The sequence below is a fragment of the Bombus pascuorum genome, chromosome 8, assembly GCF_905332965.1.
Source record: "Bombus pascuorum chromosome 8, iyBomPasc1.1, whole genome shotgun sequence".
Taxonomy (NCBI): domain Eukaryota; kingdom Metazoa; phylum Arthropoda; class Insecta; order Hymenoptera; family Apidae; genus Bombus; species Bombus pascuorum.
In genome coordinates this window covers 14,763,021-14,788,115 of record NC_083495.1, presented here as the reverse complement: position 1 = coordinate 14,788,115, position 25,095 = coordinate 14,763,021, and the positions used below count along the sequence as shown (strand labels likewise).

General features: G+C 37.8%; 1 protein-coding gene across 2 annotated transcripts in view; it reads right to left on the bottom strand.

The window, feature by feature from the left end:
- The window catches only part of LOC132909868 (uncharacterized), a 679,960-nt gene extending 666,970 nt beyond the window's left edge, over positions 1 to 12,990 (bottom strand). For both annotated transcript variants that reach the window (XM_060965019.1, XM_060965020.1), the window contains exon 1: positions 11,513 to 12,990. The gene's annotated coding sequence lies outside the window, so the exon portion shown is untranslated. The remainder of the gene's footprint in view (positions 1 to 11,512) is intronic.
- Between the last annotated feature and the right edge of the window lie 12,105 nt (positions 12,991 to 25,095).

The window sequence follows — 25,095 nt, the reverse complement described above, 5'->3', positions numbered from 1 at the left end:
TATTCGCACATTAAAGATTTTTCTGCTATTTTATCTGTAGTTTTAATTACCGTATTTAATTACTTTTTATATTCCTTTCTCCTCCTTTTTTTTCCTTTTACCGAATGGGATAATATTAAACAGCAAATAATATTTTAGCTCTGTATATTCTAATAATATTTTATAGTAGGATCTATATTAAAATGCCATAATAAAATACCATAAATACAAATATAAATTATAACCTGTTAAAGATTTATAAGTACATATTATGTTTTTCCATATTCTTTGAAATAGTAAAAGATGACATCAGCTTTCTAAAATATTTCTTAGATCTTCAATTAAATAAACCAGGTGATTAATCTTTTTTTAATAATTCTTGATTCAGTTCCAGCATTGAAATCCACCATTTTCAATTCAATAAAGGTCTCTTGCCTTCGGTTTCTATCTTAGAGATTAAGATCACCCTTCTTGAACTTCTTAATTGGCACTGAAAATTCCCAACTTCGTTTTCTACGTCGGTAGCCATTGTGGCTTTCGAACTCCTGTTGAATTCGTTGAAAACAAGTTACTTATACTTACACGTTCAATATCTTTTTACTTCGATTCATTTAATATATCATCGAAACGGACGATAAAGTTATATCCACGAAAAGGAAATATTCTCGATGTTGTTATTTCAAAAATATTTCACACTTCTGGATTTTACGATTCGATATTCATATTATTAAACAGAGAATATAATTCAAACGTCATACTCTACGAAAAATATTAAAGTTCTAATAAGAGCAGCATATATCCTGCGTAATCCTTCTCAGCGAGAGTCTGCCACCAAACAGAATAAAAAGCAGGTTCTACTCCAAGGATAAACCATCCATAAATAAGGGAGTAGGATCAAGTTCGATCACGTCATGTTCCCTTTAGGATAATTCATCGTATCTTTTGGGAGAAGCTATCACGCGACCCTCGCCTGTAGAGGCCACTAGCCTAGAAAAAGCGAGGATCAATCACAAAGTATCGATCCACTCGTATGACCTACGGGTCCGCAAAGAGCTTCACGAGTACAGCAAGGTTTCTCTTCTTTTGAGTTTTGTTCGATGATGTCGCCCTTCCTTGCAATAGTCCTCGTTCTTGCGCCAAATGCATTTTTTATTAAAAAAAAAAAAAAGAAATGACAATTTTGATAATACAGTAATGCACCTGTATAGTAAACTTGAATTTTGAAAATTGCAACGAATAACGTATAAGGTGGATTATTATCTAAAAATTAATTTCCTATAGAGAAAATTGAGAATGTGCCTTATCACTATTTTTTTTCTACGTAATCTTCATATAATTTTCGAATGGAGTCGTAGATGAGCGATTATTCTGGCGTCTTAAACTCAATTAAAATCTTAATATCGTTCATTAACGACAGCCGTATCTTACAAAATCTTCGTTTCGTCGTCTAATGACGACAGCCGTGTTTAAAGGAGTATAGCAATATAATCGGATTAGCCACATGCTGCTGCTAGACATTTCCCTGTAGACTGACTTGCCACCGTGTAAACATCATTGTAACATGCAAACCTTGTCATACGTTGCGTTGTACACGCGTCAAATCGCTCGGTGAACGTCTGCTGTCGAACCACTGTCGAACTCAGTGAGGGCATTCATCACGCTAGCCACTATCGCAGACGCAACGAATGTTCTGCTCGATTAACCGATCCAACTTAATCGCGCAACTGCAAGTCAGAGGTTGGCCGTTATATCGAGCAAATTTTCCTATTGTTAACGATTTAATACGGAAGTTTTTAATGGACGTTGGTCTCGCCTGGAGCGAGACTCGCAAAAGTAATAGATTTTTGGGGGATACAGGGTGGGTGCGGCTGCTCGTTATTTCAACCAGCAGCAAACAGCTTTTATTTATTGGCCCATTTTACTTTGGTCTTACTTAGAACCGTGTTGCATTCTTGCTTTTCCGAGTAGAACGTGCTTTACATTAAGTTGGTATATATAAAATGTCGTTTTCTGAAATCATATTTTAAATTCAGGTGTAGTTTCCTCGAGGTGTGTATAGAATCGAAACATAATTCCAGAAAGTATTTACACTCCATGGTGTTTATTATGGAGCTACGCATTTACTGATTAATTAGATTCGAGTATTTTGGATTTTGTATCGTTTAGTAGTACTTTAGCATGACTAAAAATGTTTGATAATACGGATATGAAATAGAGAATCTCATAGGAAAACATGGAAACATAATTCCAGAAAGTATTTACACTCCATGGTGTTTATTATGGAGCTACGCATTTACTGATTAATTAGATTCGAGTATTTTGGATTTTGTATCGTTTAGTAGTACTTTAGCATGACTAAAAATGTTTGATAATACGGATATGAAATAGACAATCTCATAGGAAAACATCGAAACATAATTGCAGAAAGTATTTACACTCCATGGTGTTTATTATGGAGCTACGCATTTACTGATTAATTAGATTCGAGTATTTTGGATTTTGTATCGTTTAGTAGTACTTTAGCATGACTAAATATGTTTGATAATACGGATATGAAATAGAGAATCTCATAGGAAAACATGGAAACATAATTCCAGAAAGTATTTACACTCCATGGTGTTTATTATGGAGCTACGCATTTACTGATTAATTAGATTCGAGTATTTTGGATTTTGTATCGTTTAGTAGTACTTTAGCATGACTAAAAATGTTTAATAATATGGAAATGAAATATAGAATCTCATAGGAAAGCACTTCATTTGAAAATAAGGATATGTGTAAATATTTTTTGTAGCCACTATATCTGTATACGTTTTATTTAATGATTTACGATTTATAAAAGTTATCGAAATCCTTAGGATCAACAAATTCTTCTAGCATTGGAATCCACGAGTACGAGATCGAAAAGAGAAATGGTATGACAAAATTTCATATTTCCATCCCTGAGGTTCTTTCGATGGTCGTCTTTAATATATGAGATCCTGCGTTATCGTACGAAGATATTGGTTTCCATTTGTCTGGCAGTGTAGATGGTATTTCTATCGATATGATCCAATAATATTCGAAATAATTACATCTTTCATCTTGAAGTAAATTGACGGTATAAAAGAAATATTTAATTAATTTTTACCTAAGTTTCGCAAAAAAAAAAAAAAAACAACGAATATTACCACCTTAACGATTTCTCTAAGCCATAAAGATATCCCCGAGGGTAAAACGTTGCGTCTTTCATGCAACAAATCACATTTTACTAGCGACATTGAGCGCAGAAATTCCGTTAAGATAATCCGAACGTAGGAATTCATTAAGATCTCGCCTCGATAAACTGAGTAGCCGCTTATGCCGTCGGCAGAGCAAGCTAGCAATTTACCGGGGATCGCACATTAAAGATTTAACCTGGCAGATCCACTGCGAAGCTTTTACGATTGAAGATTTTCCTCCGCGGTCAGCTGAAAAATTTGCGAAATCGCTTTTCACAGTGCGTTTAACGAGCGATTTGCGTGCGATGCTTCGTCGCATGCTCGTATTTCCGCTCGATCGTATGTTGATATCGCTACTGATATCGTTTCACGACAAACTGTGTCAGTGTTAATGCATCTACATTAAGTCTGGGAACGTCTGAATTATTTGTTTCACCGTCTTATTCCTAACGCTGACTTTCGCTGCTGTCAGTAAATATTAACACCAGTTTCAGCGATCGTTAAAAATGAAAGTATTAAGAAAGTAATTTTATGATTTCTGTAGCCTTGGTGAGTTGATACTAGGGTTGATAAAAATTATCACATTTTTGGTTGGCAATTTTTTAAAAATTCTAAACGTAGATATCTTTTATAGAAATTCTAGAAGACTAACTTTTTATAATTAACGAAAAGGTAGAAATTTGGAGAGTTGGTTGTGACGATATCTGCATCTTACAGAGAAATAGAGAAAGTATTGTATGATATTTCGGTAAGATTCGACTAAAACATCGTCTTAAATATTTCTACCCTCTATTTATCTTATAGCTGAAATGTATAATGATAATACGCAATAATAATATAACCGACGTTGCTTTAGCGAAAGGAAAAAATACCTCGTGGATTGGTATAGTCCTGAAAAAATTCATTTGCACATATCTTCTTCACAGCGCTTGAAAAGCGTGTCATTACTTCTTTATTCGCGGCATATGTGTGTTCATATAAAAACAACATAATAGTAACCGACCTCTTCCTTTCTTTCTCCTTCGTGTTTATGCCTTAGGTAATACTTCATGCGGATTTTATATACCACTAAAAGGTACGTAAGACATGTACGAGAGCTTTTTCGCCAGTTTCGTGTTTAAGATATGGAAATTGCTTTAGTCCCTTTAAGCGATCCATACTTTTTACACCCTTCGTTAATAAAGTTCTTTTAAAAATGTCATTATTCATAATGAATTTTATATTTACGCAAGATTTGCATTTCTTTTAGATCCAGTGAATCTGCGTGAGTATTTGATAATTGAAAGAAAGATTATAAATAGCAACGAACAAACGTGCATTTTAATATAAATACACTTTTGATCTGTTTCAGGAGAAAATCATGGATCTAAGAAGACCGAGGTACATTTTAATCTTCTCGATGGTTCAGCATAATATTCTTCGAAAATGGTAAGCGAATCGATCAACTTTTTCATTATCCACACTTGCTGCACTTGATTGCACTAAATTCGATTAAATTCAACGTTATATTAGAGACGAACAATCAAAACCGGTGCAATACCGTGTACGCAAGGTTCGGAATAATATTGATTTTTAATAATTTATTGTTGCTTTAGTTAAAAATTTATTTACAAATATAACTCGTGATTTTGTTCGTATATCGCTTGGAATATCTTCTGAAAATTTTCCAATTATTCCTATATGCATCGTATTATTTTCACATCGATTTACGATTTGTTTTTCATAATCGTTTTTCATCGCGATTATTCCTTTACAATCAGAACCATATTCAATATTATATTCAAGGGTTATTTGATTATAGTTACACGTTTTTGTAACTAACATGTTGTTGATATATCTCTATTAAATTAAATTGTTGAACAAATGTATCTATTTTGCATGTTGAAAGTAACGGGGATAGTATGAAATACACTGTCGAGTTCAATTCGATGTAGGATCGCTAACTCTTTTCAACTAATAAATTTTATTTAGAGTCAATGATTTACTTAATGTTTATATTGTAAACCTATAGTGTAAAACCTCGCTCCTTAAAATTATTTATACTCTCCGCGTGTATACAGTCGGTTCAGTATTCCTTTCAATAATTTTTTCAATTTTCTCTTTTTGTCAGACCTATACAATGACTGAATGCAACTAAACATTTTTTAGAGAAATAATTTAGACACGAAAGAGTTAACAGCAACTTAACATAATCGTGATTACACGCTGGATCTTTAAATTTCGATCGTATCCGTAATCATCATAGTAAATCTTCCGATCGACGTTTACGATTTGCTATTCATTACTTCGCGTCGCAGATTCACGATACAGCTGCTTTGATTAAACGTCAAATTACCTTGATTGCGGCATAAATTGAGACATTAGAATCGGCGATTAATCAGGATGACTTGGTCGACACGTTTTCCCGTAGTCTCCATCCCCGCGACTTCGATTTCCTCGCCAGATTGAAACAACACGCTAGTAACTTCTCCAAGCTTGTCATTATGATTTCTTCGTTGTTAAATCTTTGAAAGTTTCGCGTAGCGTTTCATTCGAGCAACTCGAGATACCATAATATCTTGTGTTAATTAAACGTTGAATTAAATCCAGTCTTTCCATTACTTGCACAGGGCTCGTTATTTAAATTGATTTTAATTAATACAATTATTGTAAAACTGACTCATTTATCCTGCTCTATCGGAGCCTTTTCAGAGAGCACAAAGAAGACTGTACCATAGTTTTACAGATGCTTTAATAACTTTTAATCGTTTCTTTCTTTTCCCTTTCTCTATTCTTCTTTCTATATTCCCCGTTATCTCGCTTTTTTAACGCCAAATTAATTTAACACGTGATATGGAAGTTATAAATATATCTATATATTTAAGTACATATTTATTTCCGATCTCCGGTATATACAGGAGACGATGAAAATAAGTGCACTTGTGTTTCTGAGTCAATAAATTTATTAGAAGCACTTGCATGTTCTCATTAATTTATTCATCGCGAAGGTAAAGTGTTATCATTCTGATAGGTTTGATAGTTTCAATGTTAACGTCGAAAACCACTTATTTATGAATTTTTATGTTTCGATCTTTAGATTCTAGTAAATAAAATGACTTGTGACAGGACAAAACGGAGAATATCCTAACGAACTACAACTTTTTTCCTTTAAAAAGGAAACGAAAGTTTGATTGTAAAAGATTAAACGAGGAACAGAGCGCTCTATTTAAATAGTAACAATGATTCTTTTATCAAAATATATAAAAAATATATTTAAAAAAACGTTTGACGATATTTCATTCCAGGAAATGCGGCAAACGCAAACGTTATCGATGTGCTCAGCAGATTTCTAAAAGTCCATATGACGCTCCCGATCTATTGCCCTTAACATGCCATTAAAGTCGGACGTGATTTCCATTTCGATGCAAATCGCGTAATTATAGCCGATGATGAATGACGACGACAGAGTATCGAGCCGCGGCAACGAGCCGAAGCTTTCCAATGGCCGGGAGCCGCTTATAATTCTCGAAAGGGGACAAAACGAATAGCGATCACGATTGTCCTTAACACACTTTCGTGTACACCTTTTTATTTATTCCTCTATCACGTTCCGTCACGATTGAACCCTACACTCGGTTTCTTCACCTTTAAGTTTTTCATTAATCTTCCTCCGCTGGCTCTCGCCGCTCTCGATCCACCACTGATCCACATATTTTCCGATTACGACGATGAACACGGGTTTTGTTCCATCGTACACCTACATAGATACACGTTGTTCCACGATTTTCACTCTGACACACGCTGCTAGACAATAATTAGAACCAGAGTTCGATTACGTCGCAATTCCGAATAAATTTCACGGGAACTATGATCGTACCTTCGATCTTTTCCGTTAGGGTTTGTGTGTCAGGCGTAATTCATGACGTGACAGTGACTGTTATGGTGTTTTTAAAAGAAATTTAGAATCGATTTTCAATAACGATTTTAGGATATTCTTTCAAGCCTCTTTATAGTTCTCATATTTTTCTTCATCAGGTCGTGCTATTAGGTATGGTTTATGATACGACAGTGATATGCTACTTCTGACAGTTACAATTTAGCATTGGATTTATTATTAAAGGTATTAGGATAATTTTTTTAAGCTTCTAAGGTTTTAAGCAATTTTAAGACAGAGTTCCTTCAAAAGTTTGACATTTTAATAAAATGGCACAAACTTCACAAACTTCGATCGCTGTCAAAGAAGCCGCGGTAATAATTCCGATCGTTCGATATTCTTTTTCAGAAATCATTGTAATGAATCCGTGTGAATATTCTGTAATATAATATTTATAAAAGATGTCTATAATATTAGAAACCAGGACTCTAGGATATAAATTGGTCGAAAAGAATTGCAGATAGAATGCGTTAACGCAATGTTGGCACTGACTGTGTTAAAAAAGAGAAGGGGAAAGAGAAAAACATAAAAAGAAGACAGAGGAGAGTAAAATTTGCTGGCCAGCATAATCCGTGGACGGATGAATCCGGCGAATTTCAATTCTCCACTTTTATCAGCGCGTTTCACGTACGATGCAGAGGGTAATCCAGCGACCACCTGTGTACGCTGCTGGTGCAGCGGGTCATCCGATGTCGACTACCAATACGGACTGTCAAAACAGGAGGGTCGTGATCGCCCCGAGGCTTCGAACCCCAATTACGGCTAATCAGTTTCGTCGATGACATCTTTGAGCCGTGCACGGCTTTAATTAGGAACACGGATGTCGCTTTTTGTCCTTGATTATTGGGATCGACGAATCGGTACGAGCCCGTCCTGCAAGATATTCGTGAAATTTCTGCGAGCAACGATTTCGCGAATCTATAGGGAATTTTGAATCTACAGGGGTGCCATTCGCCCATAATCTCGTCCACTGGAAGTCACCGGACTTGTGCTTATTTTGAACAAAATAATTACTAGAATTTAAATAGAGCTTGAATTGATTCTGTTGTTTATTAATCAGAATACTGCGGCTTTTTTCTACAAATTTATATTTTCGATAACACAGTACAGAAGATAGAAGCTTAGTTGAAAATTGTTTTCCCTTCTTACTAGGTATTCTGGAAAGCACTGTACTTTGGATATTTTATGTATTTCTTCATACTACGCGCTCTCTGTATAATTTTGTAATTTCCTGTAAATGGAATAAAAATCCGTAATCAATCCATAAATTACTCAGTTGCATTAGAATGTACGCGATTTTATGCTATAAAACGATCCATATTGTGAAACGAAGTTGGTGTTTGCGTCAAATGTTAATATTTGCGTGATGTCAAAGGTACGGATATTCTGCAATCTGCTTCAAGTAGGCAAGTATCCGGTGACTTATGGACATGGTAGTATACATACGTCGAGAATATCTCGATGGGTGTAAACGTTTATTCGATAATAATTGTCCAGACACAGTTCGATTGTGTAGATTCTCTATGCAAATGAGCCGTTTTGCATGAACGTTTTGGGAGCCACTTGAATACGATTGCGGCTACCCCGATCTACCGATACGCGGCTTTACAAGTTTGTTATAAACGCAGTATTCGTTATTTGCTGCCTCGCCCCGTGACAGAGTACTGAGACTAATTTTAGATTATCTTGATTATTTATCGTGTATTTCTGTTTTATTCGGTCGATAGGAGCGGTAAAAAATTTGAGTTTAACGTATTAGGTTCAGGAATAAAGTCTGTGTTTCTGGTTTAATATTTTATAGTATAATTCTGCAATTTAGAATGAACGATTTGAGTTAAAATTTTATATGCCTTATTAGGTTTTGTGATAAATAATTGCAATGAGATTTAATAATATTTAACAAAGTCATATAATGACGTAACGAACTTCATTCTATGAGAATGAATAGACAAACGGGATTAACGTTAAAAATGTTTAGAGATATAAAAATGGATCGTGAAATAGTTTATTTTGTACATATAGTAGTTGGTGTGGAGTGCTACATAAAACGTCAAACCTGAATTATTCAAACTACATCAGCTGAAAGTTTTAGATGATCCTCATTTCAGAAATATTTACCACTTTCATTAAAGTTCTAGAGTAAAAGTGCATTGTGAAATATTTAACAGCAATATTTGCTCTGCTAAACAGCGATAAACTTTGTTACCGGTCATATTAACATTTCATACCACTATGCTTTGTGTTTTCACTAACATTTCCTTTTAAAATTATAATATCAGGTATCCTAGTTTAGAAATAACTATATAAAACTAAATACTATACATAATAACTATATGCAACTAAAAAGAAACAACCATATAATCCAATAAGCATATAATTAAATAAAAATTTCACATATTGTATATTCAGTTATAATGAATTTTATATGTATGTATGTAAATTCCAATTGTCTTAAAATCATTAAACATACGAGAAAGAGAGATGAATAAAAAGTTAAAATACTAAATTATGTCACAAAATTCTCCAAAGTATATCACACACCTTTAGGATTGAATAATACTACCAATTGTACAATCCACGATTGGAATTCCATCGAAAAATCATTGAGAAATATTATTCAACGAAATCGAATAATAAATCGATAAAAGTATGACGAATTGTCTATATCTGATCGCACTAAGAACGCTTTAAATTCGAACCCCTGAAACGAATATGATTGCACACAATCCAGGTTCCACGAGTTAAATTTTGTAAACGTGTATATAAATTTTCCACCATTTACTTTCCATCATTACGAATATGATCGAAGCTTCGTTGAAAAATTATTCATCGCATTATCATTAGCAATATCATTGAAATTATAGGACAACATCAGGTTTGAGTATTTCATTGCTCTAAGCACGCTCGAAACCCGTTCTCTTGAAAGAAATATGATTACGTACAAGACAGGTTCATCAAGTTTAAACAAATTTCTCATAAAGAAACTTTTAGCTTGTCGGTATCTTCAGGAAGCGTACAAATTCACGCCCAAATAACGCTACCATTTTTACCTGCAAATAACCATCGAACAATATGGTTAGACGTAATGGAAATCGGATATTCCTCGACAAACCACACCGTTGGTCGTAATCGATACGATCAAATGAATCGTGAAATCGTCATAATCGAGACGATGGTTAATGAAACGAAGCTGTGAAAAGTATTCGTAAGTCGATACCACTAAACCTTAGGGTAGTTAATCGAACGCGGCGATGTTTGTAGGGGTGATTTCGTGGCCGCGTAAACAAGAACTTTCTCACCCTCGTTCGAGCAGGCACGCGAACATGATATCGAGAGTCTAGCATCGAGTGCCAGTCGCGAAGAAAAATGTTTCGTTAAACTCGTCGTTCGAGCCAGGTCTAAAGGTATAGATATATAACTTTGTAACGGCGTTTCAACATTAAGTCACCGATTATATAATATATTTGTCCGTTTGGTTGAATCGTACAAATTCTTTGCCACGTCGAAGGAAATTCAATTGCAGGGTTTTTCATTCGATCCCTTTGAATCGCGTCGTTTCAGCCTTTCAGAGACGTTAAAATGGAAAGGTTCCTTTGGCCGACACCTCGGTGTCATTTAATTCTCTCGAAGCACGGTGAAAGGAAAATTCTTAGCATCTCGTGAATGTACAAAAGAAGCGTCGAGCTTCCGCTACCGGTTAACGCGAGGAAAAAGAGAGGACGAAGAAAATATGGCGAACGAAGAAGCACGTTCAGTCCCTCGAACGCTTAACGTCGTTGATTAACATCCAAATGAAAGCCTTCAATTCTGAAACCGCGGCGGAAGCCGTTACATAACGAGCTTTAAGATGCGCAGGAGCGAAGTTCATTGAAATGCTGATGATCTTCAGCCATCCAACGCGTTCGGAAAGCTAAACGGCGACGAAACTTGTAGAAGTCAAAGAGCGCTCAGGGACGCCATGATTAATTATAGACGAACGCGTCGAGATTGGCTTTATGGTATTCGAACCTCCAAGTGCCGAAGAACAAATCCGATGATCGAAAGGAAGGGCAAGTTCGAGTAAGCTTCTCTTATCTCCTTATCGTTCTTTTAGGAGAAGTCAGCTGGTTCTTATCGTGCAAAAATCTGTGGAAACCGGCTAGTCTTCCGGTTGCAGCTCAAGAAAGATTCCAAGACTTTCATTCGGAACTGAAGAAGTTTTCGCCAACTCCTATAAATTTTGATGCCTCCCTCAGATGGGCCGAACTATTCTTGCTGCTCTTACCGTCAAACTTTCCCAAGATTACTCTCCTTTTTTGTCGCTGTTTCGCGGTATGATTCGGCTCGTTCGTTGAACGAGCAAGAGCGAAACTTTGAGCCGGAATATTACGAGGAATATCACGTCGAACTGTATGTCGGGGTTCTCTCTTGTAGAACTTACCAGGCCACGTTTCGTACGCGAGCGAGCCGATCGATTTTCGTTATGAGGGTTGATTCACGTGCTCGCCCTAGCGACATAGGGCGGGAATCCACGACGTTTAAAGCTGAACAACAGAGCATAATCCAAAACGATGTACGCCACGACGAATCAGAAAGACAGGCTCGATTCTCGAACGTGTTTCAATGGGCTCATCGTGGAACCTGTTGGATGTACACCTGAACAACGTTTTCACTGGATCACAACTCTGACGCTGCTTGCGTTTAACACTTCACTGAGAAACTGTCGTAACTCGGGCTTTCTCTATCACTGAAAACACACAAGACTTTTCTCATTCGACGGAAAACGATTTCATCCATATGGAGCGTGACTGCATTTTATCTTCTCGACAAACTCCAACACCTTTTTTTCCACGAAATCCTTACTACGGATCAACCGCTAATTAGCGAGTCGATCCAGCGAGCTCGTTATCTATAAATATACCGGTTGATTATACCGTTGTTTCGCTTGGATTCATCCATTCATCGCCCGTCATTTATATTTACCCTTGGTTCGACGCACTGATCGACGTTGGGATCGAGACACGAACACAACGATACGTACTCTCGCGATCACAACGATTCTCCACCGAATAGACCGCTCTCACGTATAAAAGGCAAAACTCCACCGATTAATTACGTCTCGAGAGCAAATCCACGTGACAGTGTTTTCCACGAGCAACGTTGCACTATCGAAAGAACTCGAGGATCCTCTCTGCTTCGTAACCCTCCGACGATCTCTTCTCCTCCGGTATACTCGCTTGCGAGATAGTGAACGTAAACCTTCCACCGCCCAACCGAGATTCACTTTAGACCTAGCTGTAGTTGGTGAACACCTCTCTCGCCCCCGTTTACACCCCACTCCGCGTATGTCCGCGCCCGTAGCAACTTCTACAGCGATAGGAATCGACGTCCTTCTCACAAGGACGTTCTTAGAGGAGCGTCGATCGACCGTGCCACATGGACACCTAACCTCAAATTTCGAGGACAGGCTAGCGCTGCCTCGTGTGTCGTACGAAGACTCGCCGCGCTCGACCACGTGTTCCACAGAGAAAGGATCGTACACGTCCGCCACCTGCGATCCTTCCTTGCCGAGTGTTACGGGTGGCCGCGATGTGACTGAGCTGTTCGCGTGCACGCGTCGCTTCGACGAACTGCAGCGACCCGGAATTTGCCCCTCGTCCTCGACACTGAACCGAACGGAACACCACCGGCACACGATCCCCTTGTCTCGTAGCGCGCGCGCACCACAACGTTCAACGATACCACCGACCACTGGTACGACGGCCCGAGAGGATACGGAGCTTCATTCAGGACAGAAAAGTTCGCGACGGGACCCCCAGCGAACTCGACGCAGCGTCGCTCGTTCCGGAACGAACGACGCCCTGTTGTCGTCGCGGCACGGGGTGAACGCACGACTTTGCGGATGACGATCCGCGCCCTCCACCACCCAGAAACTACCTTCCGCCGCTACCGCCACTACCGCCACCACCGTCACCACCTCCACTACCGTCACCCACCACCACCACCGTCGCCATCCACCTCCACTGCTTCTACAACCACCTCCACTTCCTTCACTAATACCACCCAACGAACTCACCGTACAACCTTACCAACTCTCGCTATGTGTATGTCGGGAATATTACCAATACCCGTAGCCCTCGTTGCGAAATCCTGCTCTACTGCTACCACTACCGACCGAGTAGCTACTATCCAGCTTGAGCGTAGCAACATCAACACGCTGATATTAACGTTAATGTTCTGTATCCTCTTTCTCTCTCTCTCTCTTTCTCTAGACCTGTGACTGTATACATACACGCGTGTGCGTGAACGGGGTTACAAGATAACAGGGTTGTGAGATTATGTAGCGAAACAGTGGTACAACTGCACGCAGGGTTGTTTAAATTTGCTATCCGTCACCCGTGAAGCTTCGCTGTTGTTGCCCCGTCAACGGGGGTGACTGATGAACGACCCGTGAGGCTAGGACCTCCGCCTCTGAAAATTCTATTACACTTGTATCACAGATCTGTTGTCAGCCTAACAACGGGAAAGTTGTTTCCTGAACTACTTCTGTCACGTTTGTCATTGCTGGGACCAGTTATTTTTCTACTCTTTCAACGACTCCTGTTAAAATCTATCTGAACCAAACCCTTTCCTGTATCTTACATAGAGATCCTACAAACACCAACGCGCTGGCTAGTCCTACGAGACCGCGGTATACCTACCGTGCACCGTTCAAACGTGGTTTACACCCACACTCGTGCTCGAGTTCTATACGCCCCACCAGCTCGATATCGACACCTACAACGGTGTAGATTCGACGAACACACGGAGAAGCTCTCTCTCTCTCTCTCTCTTTCTGCCTGTAAAAAGCAGATCCTACCGTACGAAATTCTCAGCCAGTGGTTCTCCTCGCGCAGGTCAGAGAATTCCCGTGACGGTTGACAAGAATCGTCGACAAGGGGCGGTGGTGGTGCAGAGAGAAGAGAGGCTGGTCCACGGGTATCCTACTCGCTCCCTTGGTGGTTCTCCTGGTGTGTTTACGGGGCGTCTCGACGCAGGCGCCACCACGGGGTTGGGTGGTCACGCTTGGAAGTAGCAACGTCGATCGAATCCCCAATTGGGTGGGAGATGTGGGCACCTGAGGGATGTCGGGGTGGCGGGAGGTTTCGTCTCGAGGTTAGGGGAAAACGGCGAACCCTCCGCACACAACGGTAGACCAACCTATACGAGACTCCGATAACATCGCCGCGACGCGGTTACGCGCGTCTTTGTGAATGGAGACAAAACGGAACGTGGCAATCCGACGCGAGAGAAGGTCGCGACTTTCGTCTTTTCAGAGATATTCGGTTTGGTCATACCGATGACCCACTTCGAACGCTTCGTTCCCCCGTTTCGATTAAACGGACGTTCTCTCCGTGACGTGGATGATAGCTCGTTTCTTGCTTCGTTAATGTCGCTATGCTGCTGGATATTGGTAATTTCACAATTGGATCGATCAGTGTGGTCATTGCGAATGATCGATCGTTGTCGATCGATGGGATTTTAATTAACTTTCTTTTTATTGGTTGTGCTAGTCCTGATCTCTGGTTGAATAGGCTTGATTTGATGGTTTTTAGAGCTACTTTTATTCTTCTATTTCATCATATCGAGAAAGTAGGTGGAGAAATATATTCAAACGCGTTTTAGTGTAATGAATTATGTCAAATTTAATAAAAGTTGTGGAGCATAGTCTTCTCAGTTCGGTTTGCTATGAAAATCTATAAAAATCGCCATGCGCAATTTTTATATCGAACATGTTTAACTTGGTGATTTTTTGACGTGATTTTAGTTTTCTGTGTGCAACATCATCTGTAATCCTGCAGCAAGGTAGGGAAATATCAGGATCAAAGTATTTTCATACAAAGTATTTTTGTATAAAGGATGATGGAATTTTAATATAAATTATAGAACATAATCCTATCGGTTTAAGTTGCTGAGGAAATCGATGTACCTATTTGGGTATTGTAAACGTCATATTGATTGATGAAACCTGTACGAAGATCCCATAGGAGCAGCTTATGAATCTTCAGCATGATCCTATTACATTAGTTACTGCAACTTTGATAGTGTGTTAACTGACAGAATTTAAGCGAAATAAGGCACATTTTACGTCGTTAATTTCTTTTTAAACAATCTTTGTTTCCATAAATATTCGCATCCTGACTAAATTAATAATTAGATGTTTTTTATTCAACTAAATTTTCTTTAATTTTTTCAAACGATTATTCGCAGTAATCAAAATTTCATATGCTCCTGTAAATGCAGTTGGAATACTAGAACAAGCACAAAGTACAATAGAGACGACGCATTCGTTGTATAATGCATGTAAAAATAAGAAAGCTGTCACGCCTCCTGGTTCGATCGCATTGGCTCGTTCTTTGAAAAGGACAACGATTCCATACTCCCGTTACATAAATGTTTGCACGAAAATATTTCTTCTATTTATAAATCGAAAAAGATTTACAAAATAATAGATTTTACAAAAGAAAAAAGTAGTAATGATAATGCATCTGGGTTAAGAAACAAATAACGTCGAGGAATACACTGCCCTATCACGTGTCGAGTGTTGGTAAAAAAAAAAAAATATACTTTGACAGAGAAGGACAAAGTTATGAACAAAGAAACGAGACAACAGTTAGAAGAGTATTACGATGGAAATGTGCAATTCCACGAACGTTCACGCAACTTCGAGCAACGACAAAGGTTGCATTTCGCATCGGGGGCCGGTTTGAAATCGCTGGCACCACTTTAGGATCGATCAAAAAAAATTTGGACGAGCGCTCGACGAGGATAACTGTAACGAACATTCATGCTCGATAAAGAACCGACGAGAAGAGAATGTCGACGGATTGATGAATTAATAAAAAAAAAAAAAAAAAAAAAAACAACAAAGGGAAAGAAAGAGGAGGAAAAAAAAGAAATAGGAGGAAGAGAAATGCAGCAGTCGGACCCGTGACGGAGCGAATCAAGCTCTGAGATCGCGTTTCTCTTTGTTTATTCGTTCTTTATCTATTCATTCAGTCGCTCTTTTCAGGTTTGCCTACTAATGGAAGAGCAGTTGAGAGTGTGTCAGTGAAACAGGTCGATGTTCTGTCCGACGGGCCTGAATTGAATCCATAGTTCGTCGTAATAATAAAAAGAAAACGAAGAAAAAACGAGGGAAAAAAGATGGGATTCCATTTGCTTGGCAACTCGTACGACTAATAGAAGAAGAAATCATTTCCACAATATGATCTGTATGCCAAGTTTCGCGTGTTTGTTTGAACCGTGGTTACGATCCATCATTCGCTTCGATCTGGTTTATCTTTCCTTGAACCCCATTATACCACCATGATCGAGTTCCTAACATATTTTTCGGGATAATAGGCGATCGGTGCAACCCTTGAAAATGCTCGGTGTTTGACGAGGGTATTATATCAAAGTTTCACGCCAATAGGAGGCTGATAGTTTTTTGATGGAAACTTGGTCTCCTGTTATCGAGATGATATTTTGTAGAGATGAGTCGAGATATTTGTTATGGCCTTGTCAATTCGACGTTTTGGTAAAGTTTTGCGAATCTTTATGTATTTGTGGAATATTTTTCTGGGTAAAAACATACAAAATGGGCATAGTGTGCAGGAATATAGAAAATATCTAAAGTACTTGTTGTAATATTTAAAACTGAAGCGATTGTACAGTTGTAGTTGCATTGTACAACGGTGTAATTATCCAAGTTTTATACATTTATATATATTATTCTCATATTTACATAAGTATTATATTTTTTATGGTAGAAAGTGTTTTAAAATTGAAGCATTGGGAACAGAAATCTAAAATTCAAAATTGTTCAACAATGAAGTTGAAATTTCATGAGGATAGTGCAGGCTTTAATATGTAGATTATTGATACAGTATCGCTGCATGACGATGACCCTGTCAATTATAACACAATGCGCTCGAGAAGCGTACTTGTATTATAATAAATCATACTTGATCACAGCTCGTTAAAGTACATTTCCATTAGAGTGCATTCAGTTGTAGAACACGTACTATGTTGAATAGACTTGATTATTGTGAGCTATGGTGATAGTATTTAAATACCATTCTGAAGGAAATTACATTTACAAAACATTCGAATGCTTAGTACATTACTTAATTCGGTACTCGCTCTACCGCAATATCAACTCAAAACAATATGTACGCACGTTGCTCATTTCGATTTAGAGAATTAAAATGAGCTATTCGTGATTATGTATCACGCGCAACTACAATTAATCATTGAAATCCGTGAGATTTCAGAATAACTTTATATACAACGATGTCAACCGAGAAATTTACATAAGTGTCAGTACATAATAAATACGCTGAAAATACAAATAAAGTATCATACAAGAGCCTCTGTGTAATTTATTGAATTTCAATTACAAGCAATAACAAACGGCCTTCAATTATTATATATATAATATGATAATCATGATTATACGACATATAATTAAATTACAACTACGTATAAAATTATACTACAAATTGTTCTCTCAGTTATTGAAACAACTGAAGCAAGCGAATACAAAGTACATTCTTTTTAATGGTATTACTTCAAAGCCTCTATCCAAATAAATCCTTTATTCAAACAAAAACTAAAGGAAACTTTAACTACGATAAGCAACAAAAAATAATGTTCAATCTCTGTACTATTCTGAACTATTCTCCCTCGCACTATTACGAACTAGAATCCCTCTACCCTCTATTTAAAAATAAAAATCTAAAAAATCTGTCAGACCAGAGACCTCTCCATCCGTTATAGGATCCAACTTCGTGCCTGAACTGTAGACTACATTTTCTCGTTACTGCGTTAGCAATCAGTCACCTGACGCACGACCATATGTATCAGCTATCGTCGAATAAGAGTCTGTTATTGCTCCTCGATTTACGAAACCCTTCGGGTATCGCAAACTCACGAAGGGTCGACGACTCTGAACTGCCAGCTTCCACGCGACTGCGTCGGTCTCAAGTGCAGCTCTTAGCTCGAAGGCTAAAAGGGCTAGGAATCTTTGAGCAGGAGAGCTTGCTGAAGGAGGGGGATATATATCGACTTGCCCTAGACCTTCGTTTCCCTGGCGTTTTACTTAGCCTGAGCTTGCAGTTCTGCGTCCCCATTACGAGACCTCGAGATCACCTAGCCCTCTGGCTAGTCGAGCACCAGTGACCCACCCTTTTTTTCCACCCTTGCCTTCCGAAGTGTCTCTCTCTTCTTTTCCTTTCCTACAGACCGCTCTATACGTTTGTAGAAATTTTCTGTACAAAGCATTTTGAAACCTCGTTAGGAATGTACAATTTCGAACGGACCTGAAAGCCCACATAGAAATTACAGGGTATTGATTGCAAGCGTACACTTAGCAATTTGACTGTTTAGAATATTTAAACAGTCAATTGTTCGCTATATTAGTAAGCTATAATATTGTAGTCAGTGTAGTCATATCTTTAGCACTAATTATAACTCTGGTCCAAGCCTTCATTCAAGATTGAAGTGGAAATTTGAGTAAAGTTATCTGTGTTTCTTCTTTTTTTCTTTATACTTTTGTTATTATTGTATTGTCGTTCTTTATGTTTATACTCTGGCGAGAATTCTCTCTCGTACACGAAATAAATAAATAAGTAATACATTCGTAACAGCTATCTGACTTTGTCCAAATATTCTTCTTTCTTCAGCTTGTGTATACTTCGGATTTGTTTCAAATTTGATCAACGTAATCGGGATAGTCATATCTGAGCTTGCAATTCCGCGCCCCCATTACGAGGCCTCGAGATTACTTAGCCCTCCGGCTAGTTGAGCACCAGTGACCCACCCTTTTCTCCACCGTTGCCTTCGAGTGCCGCTCTTCTTTTTTTTCTTTTTCTCCACTCCTCAAACCGTCGAATCCACGATTCCTCCCTCGTGCTACGCTCTTTCGTACGTCATTCCCTCGACCACGTTCCCCTGCTTTACACCCGCGCGCGATAAGGGTTCGAACAATGTGGGTTATTACAGAGGGAAACACGCAGAAGCCAGAAGCTACATACGTTAGCGCGACAAATGTTTTCGAAGCTCAGTTCGGTGTTTAATGCAAACGTTGCCTCGACGACCGTTTTCAGCTTTTCCTTTCGCTGATACGCGAGAAGGGTGTCTGGCGTTGGTTTGCTTTGGCTACGTCGTGCTTTTCGTCGCTTTCGTCGAGAGTGGACACAGGGTGAATTTCTGTTTTTGCGGTTAAGAATGATGTAGGGACTTGGCCAAGTACTTGAAATGTCGCGAGCCGAGTAACGTACGCTTTAGTCGCTACATTTACTCGCTCGTGTGTTTCCAAACAGATTAAATATGAATTTCGAGAGTTGTTAAATCGTATGGGATCATCTGAAAGGTATAAATCGAATATTATCGCGTAGGATCGTAATAGTTTGTATTACTCTTTTCTTCTTTCTCCAGATAAGAAGAATCGTAGCAGTAAATACTTTTAAATTCACGCTTCACTGTAAATATTGATCTTTAATCAATATAAACAATGTCTTTAGCTAGGGTCATATATCGAGCGATTATTTCCACTTGCTTATGTCGTTCTTCTTGATAAAAAGAAACAATGCTCTTAAAGTAACAATACGACACAGATACTTAGTTACACGTATGTGCCAAATAATTGGAGAAGCAAAAAATAAAGAGAATCGCTTACAAGAAGACGAAAGAAATGCTTGTCGGAAGTGAGACAATTCGGTCCATCCAATAATCGACTTGAAATCGAGTAAGAAAAGTCTCGATTGCCCTGTACGATACAACAGCGCAAAGTGAAGTACAAGGAAATGCTATAAGCGGTTGCGCGAAAAGAAGGCGAACAGAAAGAAAGCGATAAGGAAAAATGAAAAGGTATGCTTCGAACATACTAAAGGAATTCGGTGTTCAACTAGGTAGAAAACTTTATAGCTGATTCACGATATGATAACCACTTAAACTCATCGTCGAGAGTGACGCGAAAAATATTTCCTGTAGAATTTATTACATCGTCGATTTATCGATAGCCAACTTTCTCGCCGTACCATAGCGAATTTTTTTGCAAATCGACTCCTCGCGTCAGATTTATATTTTTTGAAGACTCCTTCGAATTTCTTAATTCGTCTAAAATTTTCTCAGAGATACGAACCAAATTTATAACTGCTAATTTATCATTTATTATTATTATTCTCGCAAATAACCTTTACAAATTTTTCCTACGTATTCTGAATCGTTATTTTACACGAACACAAATATGCATAATCTTGACCAGTAAATCGTATTCTTGGTGATTTAAATCAATTACCACGTTTTGTGTGTGATCAACACACCACGGATTTTTATGCATTTATGAGAAACCCAGAATAGAGTATTTATCGTAATATAAATTTCTATGGAAATTCCTATTCCCCTAAATTTCTTCGTAGAAATATAAAAATGCATAAAAATCGATCGATCAAGTAATCAATAAATATTCGAATACTTACGAAGGATGATAGGATGTACATAGAAACTTTCTGTAGTAGATATCCAAATATTTTCACGAGCTACCGTATTTCACGAGAGATATCACATTGATCTGGTTAATCGCAAACAATCGTTACTTCGTAGCACGTGAAATAGGATATCGGATCGTAGTAGCTAGTGGGAATTTCGAATGGCACGAATCTCGAATGAAAGGGAGGATTTCCGCAAATCCAGCGTCCATGACGAGCGAACGTTGGAAAGTGTCTTGAAGTGCTAAACCGTGTGTCGATATTAATACCCTGCCGAAATCCGTATCGAGAAGAAGGGACCGTCCTAACTTCCGGTCCGCTCTTTGAAACTCATCCCGCTGCAACGTGCTCAAAAGGACGAAAATTTAGCCGAGAGAGATCCCCTGGCAAGGAGGAATAACGTCTCGCATATAAGGAAAACTCGTTACAGCCGAAAGCATGTTCTCGTTTCACGAACTTATCGCGAGAACGTTCTACAGCTCCAGCCAAGGTTCAGCATATTTCAGTGCAAGTACTGAAGCTGCTTTTTCAAGATTTTTATGTTTGGATAATGGGAAGCTATGAAAACGGGTAACGAAGATTACTTCGTTTGATACAACGTTTTGTAATGGAGTGTGATTATAAATAGAGCAGATGATGTATTATGTGTGTTACGCGCGTACACATTCACGACGTATATACTTTAACATTCCACAAAGGTTGATACAAAGTTTCGATGAATAGGATAATATCGTAAATTGACACTGGAAATAGCAGGGAGTGTTTGATATGTACATCGATATAAAAATTATTAGCCTGTGTGTGGAGAATCTTGTGCCACCCTTTCTAAGTAACGTAAGGGAATATTGGCGACGATACGGACGTGTTATACATACGTGTGTGTTATCTAACGTTTTCTAAAATTTAAGCGAAGATGAAGGTGTTTAATGAATATTAATTATCATTGTCTCCGAAGATCAGTAAATATGAGACGATGGAAAGTTCATTTAGATAGGATAAATAATTACCATTGCTGAGACTATAAAACAGAATACAGCTTCACTTGTTAAAAAATTGCACATTACTATGAAGAATTTGTTCGAATGTGTCCAAATTACATAATATCATAATATCTGAAACTGAATTCTAGAATTGCTGTCTTCGAAAGCTCAAGAAAATATACAAAAAATTCTCTGCAATCTTTAAAGAATTAAATGTTTCAAAATTCCATTGTCTCAATTTTGCCACTCCTAATAGCCTATTCGTCGATCGAGCCGAATCACGACACCCACCTTCCTTTTCTTCACACTAAAATTGCGAAAGGAATAACAAGAAACTTTCCGAGTCCGGCGGTTAATCAATTAATCAATCACAGGGAGTGAAACTAACGAGGCTGCCGTGACGAAACAGAAACGAGCAGCCCGACTTCCTTAGGAACTTGGAAGCGGCTGTTCAGGAAGAAACGGGTTACTGCTTTGCCACGGTGTGCCGGAAGTGAATTTTCCAGTTGGATGCTTGCTAGCCAAGTCGAAAAATAATCGCGGAGGGGGATTAGCAAGGGCGTGAAGCAGCGACGTTTCGACCCGGAGGCGCGCAAGCTTGAGGGAAAAAAGGGTGTTTCGGGAGAGAAAGCCTCGCGAGAAGAAAGCCGCGCCAAGCTTACGAAGCCGAGTTTTCACGTTAAAGTTCTGCATTGCGGAGAATACACGATACAACTCGGCGAAAAGCCATCTTCTAATAAATTTGGCGACGTAAACCAACTAGGAGAACATAAAATGCGCGTTCTCTTCTCCCATCCTTAACACAGTACGAGTACGCGCTGATCGTACGTTAAGACTGTACAGTCTTAGAACAGGTTATTTAATAAATAAATAAAACGATCTCGAATCCTTGCAGAGCTTTAAAAATTCCGTCGTGTCACGTCTTTACATAAAGATTCTTGAATTCAGTGCTATCAAAAGTCATGTATCGTTTGTAAAATGTATCGTCGAGGTGCAAGAAAAGCCTAGATCAGTAGAAATTTTGGAATTCTGCAATTAAAAGTCTGTCGCTTTAAATGTCTGCCTAAAAATAATGCCACTGATCTGCATAAGATACAGATATAAAAATTCTGACAACAAGTAGGAAGCTTTTACACATTTAAGTTGCTCAACATCTCCTTTGGCAATAAAGCGAATTTTCAAAGTATAATTAATTTTCAAATCCTAAAAAATAGTATATATAAACGTCCGTAAGCATTATGAATTTTATATAAATTATAATAATCTGTAATAAATTGTAATGTTCTGTTTTAAATATTTCAAACATTCTAAACACCGTACAATGATTATTTGTATGTAACGAGCAACTATAGATTTTTATAGCGATTCACAGTCAAGTTGGTGGTTGTTGCGCAGTGGTGCAGAAATCCGGGAATTTTCTGGACAAAAGGAACCCGGAAAATGAAGTCGCCCGGAATCGGCTTTGCGAATAGCGCCGTAAGAACTTCGGAATTAAGAGCGGGTTGTGGTGTGGCGATAACACCGATAATGCGGAACCGTGGAATAGAAAGGATGCCAACTGGTTAAAAGATATGGCACGTCGATCGCGGATGTGGTGGTTCTTCGAAGATGGAACTTTGCTTTTCATGCCGCGGAAATATTTCGTTTTTATTTGTTCTTATCCCATTTAACGGGAAGTTTTTCGCGTAGTAGTAAATTGCTGATAAGAAATTTACAAAGAATTTTGAGACATCTTTATTATCGTAATGCTTGCTCGGACGAGTATCTTTGTGTATGGTAATGATCTTCTTAGTTTAAGTCGGAAAAATTTGTATAAAACTGCACACTGTTAGAGATTTCGTTGGGAAAAGAAACGAAAGGTGGTTCTATAAGATAGTCTCGATAGTAAATAATTTATTAACGCATTAAGTTAAGTAATTTGGTACAAAAATTCTCAAATTTTCAATTCTTAAAAATATCCATTCATGTTCTGCTAAAATTTAATCAATGGCCAAGCATTTTCTCGTTCCTACATTGTTATACCTATTATACACGTTATTATTATTCTACTTGTTATACTTACACAGTATTATATCTATTTAACGAATCCAAAATATATTTGGTTAAAAGCCAAAATTTATGTAGGAGTATAGCTTCAGTTAGTTGAACAAAGGATATATATAATGCACGAAATGTGGTAGACTCAGTGTTACCATTGTTATTCAGATTAGAAACTAAATTCACATAGTTTATACGATTTTGCTTATTTTATGAGATGAAACCAGAAGAAGTTTCGTTTTATTGTTAAACTGTACAGTATTAAATGATACTCTCGTTATCTTATGTGAGTTATGAAAATATTTAATTAATACAGTTTTTATTATACAATTTATATTATGTACAATCTATACTATACGACTTTATATAAAGAGTTCTCTTATCGTTATAGAGACATTTGAGATTTTTAACGCCGAATGTTATATCTGTCATTACCAATCACAGACAATATAAAAATGGAATTAAAAATAATTGTTGCATGTTTGCTAATAAAATTGTTAACTATTTCACGATATTATTCCGAAGTTTCAGCAATTGATCAGTCGCTTTAAACGGTGAAAATGTACGGACTTAACGCACACAGCGCGACTCAATATTAATTCGCTTTTAAAAGCTTTCAATCAGTTTTATCGGGTTCCATCGATTTCGTGGCTCTTTATACAGGACAATAGAATTCTACACTCGTTTTCAACGTAACGTTTACGAAAAGTGGAAACTATTAATGCGTTTAAGCATAATTTTACGTCCGTCTGTTTTGTTTCGCGAGGCGCAAAACGCGCAACTCGCGTTCCCCGCTGGCCACCGAGAAACGAAATTCTCGTTCAGAGGTCTAAAGCATAGCACAAAGGCACATTAGACACAAAAGGCACACGAGATAGCGTAATCAGAGCTTTGTTCGTGGTCAACGTACGATATTTATTTTCATTGTGCAATTATTGCCATAATGTCCATTTCTAATGCGCAATGTTACCGTGTTTAAGTCGCGTGAATTTCACGTACCAGAAGCAGGTATTCCTCATGAATTTCGCATAAGCAGATTCTGCCAATTTGTTGGTAAACTAGCGCCGCTCGCATTATCGTGTAATTGCACAAAAATACAAGGAAAAGATAGTTAAATATTCCTTCCATTTACCTTACATTAAAATCCTAGATGCGTTTATTTCAATGGTTCGTGCTATTTCCTTCTTCATTATTTTGACGCTTTTGATATTATTACGAAATATACCGAATGATAATAATCGATTTTCATGTAATTTCTACATATAGTAGTTTCCAAAGAAATATTTTACACGTGTATTTTTGTACATCAGTAATATCCTATCTTAAAGGGGTGAAAAGTGTTCTCATAGTCGAAAATAAGAAACATATTCAGACTGGTATTTTGAAAGTCGTTATAATTAAGAGAATGATCTATATATAGTTTATATATTTGTATATACAAAGCAATAGAAAATATAATGGCATGATATGTTTTTAGGATTAGTAAATCTTTATAT